Raw genomic sequence first — 7,319 nt, forward strand, 5'->3', positions numbered from 1 at the left:
TTACTGTATGTGTGTGTGTGTGTGTGTGTGTGTGTGTGTGTGTGTGTGTGTGTGTGTGTGTGTGTGTGTGTGTGTGTGTGTGTGTGTGTGTGTGTGTGTGTGTGTGTGTGTGTGTGTGTGTGTGTGTGTGTGTGTGTGTGTGCGTCTGTCTGTATGTGTGTGTGTGCGCACGTGTGTGTGTGTGTGTGTGCCATGCCACAGCACTTGGAAGCCATGCCACTGCAGGCGAGTCTACCTATTGGACGTCAAGCTGGACGGACAGCTCCTTCCACCATCCAGAGGACACCTGGACGGCCTTCCCTCAGGACTCATTGGACGAGGGTCGGGACGCGGATGGACAGTGGTGGCCCGTCAGCGCTGCGGTGGAGAGGAGAGACAGACCGGCGTCGACCAATCAGAATCTGGTACGGTATACACGCCCCTTCAGTCCTGGATCCTGCTGCGTGGTTGCAGCACTGATGTCATGTCACTGTATCCAAGTCAGTCGTCTCCAGGCCGTCTATAGGGGGAGTAGGGAGCGTTCATCATCGTCTTGATAAATGTCACAAGAGCCCAGAGCTTAGTAACACGCACGCACAGCTGCGTGTTTAACCAGGGTGTGAGGAGCAGAGCTGTGTTGTTGCGTGCAGCTTGTATCACGGGCCTCTCCGCGCTACAGCTGGAGACGCTGCTCTCTCCCTCATGACCGCTGTGAGAACAGACCGGAGAAATTGATGCGGCGCCGTGGAGAGAGCGAGACTCGAGTCGAAGCGAATTTCTCTCCATTTTATAAACATCCTCTTCGTCAGAAGGCTCTAAAGCAGCGAGGTCCATCAAGAAATGGAATTCCTCTAAAGGTCTGCAGTGGTCTTCGGTTCCTAACGCATCGCTTGGTGTAGAAACATGAACGGTGCCACGTGGTGGTTTGCGGTTGAAACAGCTGTCCTGTCGTAATTAGCATGTATAGCTGGTTAACTACCAACTGGTTAACCCTTTCACCGCCACACTACCAAATGGTTAACCCTTTCACTGCGACAATACAGAAGGGTAACCCTTTCACTGCCACACGACAAAGGGTTAACCCTTTCACTACCACACTACAGAAGGTTAACCCTTTCACTACCACACTACAGACGTGGACGTTAACCATCTGTAGTGTGGTAGTGAAAGGTTGATTGATTGATTGATTGAAAAGTTTATTAACAGATTGCAGAATGGGTACAGTACAGTACAGCTCAATACAATTGTTAAGAGGATGCAGACCAGAGAAAGACTTTCGTCTTGTTTAAATCAGGGTCCCCCATTTTCAATTCATCATATGACACACATGACATACAGATAGACAGTACTGCTACATCTATACATTTATGACATACCAGATTTTCAAATACAGTACTGTTTGTGATACTAAAAAAATCCAGAAGAAGAGTGTATATACATTTGACATAGAAACTGTGCATTGGGGGAGGTTGGGTAGGTGGGGTGGGGCTGTACATTGGAGGTGGGGGGGGGTGGGGTGGGTAGGGGGGGGGGGACACTGTACATTGGAATACTGACATACATTTGACATGGAAACTGTACATTGGAGGAGGTTGGGTAGGTGGGGTGGGGTTGGGTGGGGCTGTACATTGGAATACTGACAAAGCCATGCTTGGTTAACCTTCTGTAGTGTGGTAGTGAAAGGTTAACCTTCTGTAGTGTGGTAGTGAAAGGTTAACCTTCTGTAGTGTGGTAGTGAAAGGGTTAAGGACTGGGGTGACTTCTACCCTTGCAGCGTTTGCAATTGAAAAGGCACTGGAGACAGCTGTATATGGTGCACGGCGCTCTGCAGGGTGCACTGGAGACAGCTGTATATGGTGCACGGCGCTCTGCAGGGTGCACTGGAGACAGCTGTATATGGTGCACGGCGCTCTGCAGGGTGCACTGGAGACAGCTGTATATGGTGCACGGCGCTCTGCAGGGTGCACTGGAGACAGCTGTATATGGTGCACGGCGCTCTGCAGGGTGCACTGGAGACAGCTGTATATGGTGCACGGCGCTCTGCAGGGTGCACTGGAGACAGCTGTATATGGTGCACGGCGCTCTGCAGGGTGCACTGGAGACAGCTGTATATGGTGCACGGCGCTCTGCAGGGTGCACTGGAGACAGCTGTATATGGTGCAGGGCGCTCTGCAGGGTGCACTGGAGACAGCTGTATATGGTGCACGGCGCTCTGCAGGGTGCACTGGAGACAGCTGTATATGGTGCAGGGCGCTCTGCAGGGTGCACTGGAGACAGCTGTATATGGTGCACAGCGCTCTGCAGGGTGCACTGGAGACAGCTGTATATGGTGCACGGCGCTCTGCAGGGTGCACTGGAGACAGCTGTATATGGTGCACGGCGCTCTGCAGGGTGCACTGGAGACAGCTGTATATGGTGCACGGCGCTCTGCAGGGTGCACTGGAGACAGCTGTATATGGTGCACGGCGCTCTGCAGGGTGCACTGGAGACAGCTGTATATGGTGCACAGCGCTCTGCAGGGTGCACTGGAGACAGCTGTATATGGTGCACGGCGCTCTGCAGGGTGCACTGGAGACAGCTGTATATGGTGCACGGCGCTCTGCAGGGTGCACTGGAGACAGCTGTATATGGTGCACGGCGCTCTGCAGGGTGCACTGGAGACAGCTGTATATGGTGCACGGCGCTCTGCAGGGTGCTGAAAACGTACCAAATTTGTGTTTTGGGAGAGATGAGCGCTACAGTGGCTCGGTAGGTAGAGAGCAGTTGTCTGGTTATCCGGAGGTTCCCGGGTTCGATTCCCACTCCTCCCGGGCAGCGTGTCGATGTGTCCTTGAGCAAGACACTTAACCCCTAATTGCTCCTGATGAGCAGGTTGGCACCTTGCATGGTCGCCTCCGCCGTCGGTGTGTGAATGTGTGAGTTTAAGTTTATTTGGATCCCCATTAGCCACAGCAATCCAATCCAATCCAATCCAACTTTATTTATAAAGCGCTTTAACAGCCACAGCGGCACAACGTGCTGTACAGAGGGAGCATATTAAAAACTATAAGCAGCACTAAGTACTAGTACCAAAAAAGAGAAGAAAAAAAGGTAAACATAGGCAGCAATACAAATTAAAATAGATCAGAGTACTTAAAAAATATTTAAAAGCAAAGGACACAGTAACAAAACGATACAACAATAACACAGTAAGACAATAAGATCATAAAATCAACAAGTCGAAAGCCAGAGAGAAAAGGTGGGTCTTAAGGAGGCCTTTGAAACGGGGCAGTGATGAGGCCTGCCTAATCTGCAGTAGCAGCTCGTTCCACATTTTGGGGGCGACAACGGAGAAGGCACGGTCCCCCCTGAGCTTACGCCTAGTTGTAGGCACTACTAGAAGCAGCTGGTCAGCTGACCTGAGAGAGCGAGAAGGTGTATAGAACTGCAACAGCTCAGAGAGGTAGGGTGGGGCAAGGTCATGAAGAGCTTTAAAAGCAAATAAAAGAATTTTAAAATGAATCCTAAAGTGCACGGGGAGCCAGTGGAGTGAGGATAAAATCGGTGAGATGTGGTCATATTTACGAGTGCCAGTTAAAAGACGTGCAGCGGCGTTCTGCACCATCTGAAGGCGAGCCACTGAGGATCCACTCACCCCTATATAAAGTGCATTGCAGTAATCCAGCCTAGTAGTCACAAATGCATGGATTACTGCTTCAAAATGCTGCGCCTGTAGGATGGGCTTAATTTTGGCCAGCTGCCTCAACTGGAAAAAGCTTGATCTGGCTGTCAAATTTAAGGTCTGGGTCGATTTTTACACCTAAGTTCTTTACTATTGGTTTGACATGTTGTGCCAGCGAACCCAGGTCTAGCAGTGAGGTCACAGAGGGGCCACCAAAAACCATGACCTCCGTCTTTTTGTCATTAAAATTTTAAAAATTCAATGCCATCCAGGATTTAATGTCATCGAGACATTTGGTCAGCGGCTCTATGGAAAAGGAGCCAGACTTTTTTAGTGGCATATAAATCTGTCTGTCATCAGCGTAGCAGTGAAAAGGAATGCCGTGCTTTCTGAGGATGGAACCAAGGGGCAATAAATAAATAGAGAACAGGACGGCGCCAAGTATCGAGCCCTGGGGTACGCCATACAATAGGGGGGCAGTAGAGGACACAGAGTCCTCGAGCCTGACACAAAAAGATCGATCTGCCAGGTAGGACATGAACCATTTAAGGGCTATGCCTCTGATGCCCACCCACTGTTCAAGGCGGGCAATTAAAATGTCATGGTCCACGTGTCAAATGCGGCCGACAGGTCTAAAAGGACCAGGACAACACAGTCACTGGAATCAGTAGCTAAAAAGATGTCATTAAAAACTCTTAAAAGTGCCGACTCAGTGCTGTGCAGGGATTTAAAACCAGATTGGAAAACCTCGAGAATATTGTGCTCGTTTAAAAAAATCATTAGCTAAGTATAGACAATTTTCTCGAGGATCTTTGATAAAAATGGCAGTTTAGAGATGGGCCTAAAGTTTGACATGGCTGCAGGATCAAGCCCAGGCTTCTTGATCAGGGGCTGCACAACTGCATGTTTAAAAAGTGCCGGGACCACACCAGAGGACAGGCTGCTATTCATAATGTTGAGTACAGTAGGCCCAACAGCTGGGAAGACTTCCTTAAAGAGTCGAGGTGGAACAGCATCATCTGGGGAGCCCGATGGCTTCATTTAGCCAATGACCTCCTGTAAGGAAGACAGCGTCATGGGCACAAATGTGTTAAATACAGCGGGGCTGGGGACAAAAACGGAGGGGTCATGAGCAGGAGGTGAAATAAAAGCCCTAATGGAGGAGACCTTATCAATAAAGAAGTTAAGGAAACCTTCACAGGCAGCACGAGAGGCCTCCACACAGGTAGTCAGTGGTGCATTCAGTACATCATTGATGGTCTTAAACAAGACACAGGGCTTATGGCAGTTTGACATGATAATGTCAGCTAAATATGTTGTCCTAGCCTCCCGTACAATATTCTGGAAGTGATGCCAGCAGTCTCTTAGCGTGTGAAGAGATACATGCAGTTTGTCCTTCTTCCATTTGCGCTCGGCTCTGCGGCACTCACGCTTCGCAGAACGGCAGTGCTGTGGCTATTCTTCCTGGGGTCCATAACACGTAAAAATACAATTACAGACTTTATACACTCACAAACATTCACATGGCATAGAGACAAATTAAAACAACAATACATACTCCTAATCAAATTCATAATACAATACAATAATACATACTCCTAAACAATTCATAACACAATAATGCATAATATACTATTTAGATTTTTCATACATTATCTATGTTTATATCAACCAATTATTAAATCTTCAAATAATATATCCATATCAGACACATACATTTTAATTTACATACACACCTTCAATATCTATTAGGGTCGGGAATGTCAATTTCTTTGGTTAACATTTTTTGTTTTACCAAGATTCTGAAAAGACATTTACTATTCTCCTGCGTAACATGTCTGGGAAGAGAGTTCCATTCCTGCATACCACGAAACATGACAGTTCGCTTCATTGCATTCTACCTCACTTTTGGAAGTGTAAAACCTCGTGCAGAAGCATGTCTGGTGGAATGGTCGTCAAGACTTATAGATACATTGTTATATAGAATTGAGGGGATCTTTGTAACAAGAATATTCCTAGTGAATACAAGGAGTGAGTAGAGTAACTTATGAGTGAGTGAATGTGTCAAATGTGAGTAACAAATTGTAAAGCGCTTTGGATAAAAAGCACTATATAAATGCAGCCATTTATCATTTACTACTGTATGAAGACATCATTTCTATGTTCTGTTCTGCAGTGTTTCTGCTGCTAAGCTATTTGGCCTCTTTGAACTGCTAAGCCTACTGGGCTTTAATTAGTTAATCAATCTAAATGCTTATATTTAGATCAATGTATTTAAATGAATTTTGCTTATATTTAGATCCATTTATTTAGATTTGTTTATTTTTAAAGCCCTTATTGGTAAACGTCCTCTTAGATCACAACAACAAATGTATTTTTGTTATACTGTAGCTACTTGTGCTGTATAATGACGATACATTTTAATATAATATAATATAATCTATGTAACTACAGTATATAATTCGTTCTTTTCTACATTAAGAAAAGAAAGGTAAATGTCGTACCAAGTGCCTTTTTCATAAATCGCACCCTGGGTTTAACCCACTTTGTATGAAAAACACCGACCAGCTACAGTAGTTGAAAATCCTCACGAATCTGTACCACTACATCTGTCACCGTCCACTCCTTGGTTTTTCGTGGCCCATTAAAAACAGCGGGATGCCTGTTTGCGACCCCCCCCCCCCCCAGAGCGGTGAACCCTGAGGCAGACTAATTATTTGTATATTGGCCCTTTTCAGCCTACTTAACTTGATTAACGACTGGAGGAGGGCACTTTAGATATTCATTATTTTACAAGAGAAATCTGATCATCGTGGCGTCGTCACAACGATCACGGTGATAAATCATCCGTGGCTCGGCACTTTAATAGTCAGAACCACAGCTTGAGGAAAACGCATTAGACTGGGATTTGAAACGGTGAAGATGCCACACAGAGAGGGGGGGGGGGGGGGGGGGGGGCAGAAGGAGGCTTATTGGATTGGTTTCCTTGGTTCCCTCTGTCCCGGTGGGATGAGTGAGGAGGTTTCATTAGCTTGCTTTTTATTAACTGAATAGTGATTTGTGTTCGTTCTTGTGTTTAGTAGACGACAACACACCAGACTTTGTGTCTTTGGAATTTCGTTGGCTCCTCCTGTTGGAATGTACCTGTTGTTCTGGGCGGGGCCTATAATGGACCTATCTCAAGCTCCGCCCTCTCAGCTTGACAGAGGAAAGGAACGCGTGTGATTGGAGGGTCAAGAAATATATCGCGTAAGACATAATATAGGCAATAAGATTATAGTACAGATAAAAATAAGCAGTGTAGACTATATAATTAACTCTGAATATATGTCATTCCATGTCACCCATAGCCAGTTGATGTCCTACGCGATGGCTTATATTACCTATGCCATTGACTGCCACTGTTTAGTCAAAATACTCAAGAACGTCTTGTGTCAACAAAACTATCGTCTTGCATTGACTCCTTACAGAGTCAGTCGTCTTGTATTGACTCCTCACCTTGTTTGTCTCTAGACCACTGTGTTTGCTGAGGCCTTTCCATTGCTTGTCCCATCCTGCCGTGACGACGCGATTCCCACACTGACCCAGCTCCTTAGAGAAGACCCAGACTGCTCCAGGCCCAGCCAAGACCAGGGGTAAGTGGACCGACCCAGAACAAAGAAACGATCCGATTCTCTTC

The sequence above is a fragment of the Notolepis coatsorum genome (genome assembly GCF_963971535.1).
Source record: "Notolepis coatsorum genome assembly, chromosome: 1".
NCBI classification, from domain to species: domain Eukaryota; kingdom Metazoa; phylum Chordata; class Actinopteri; order Aulopiformes; family Paralepididae; genus Notolepis; species Notolepis coatsorum.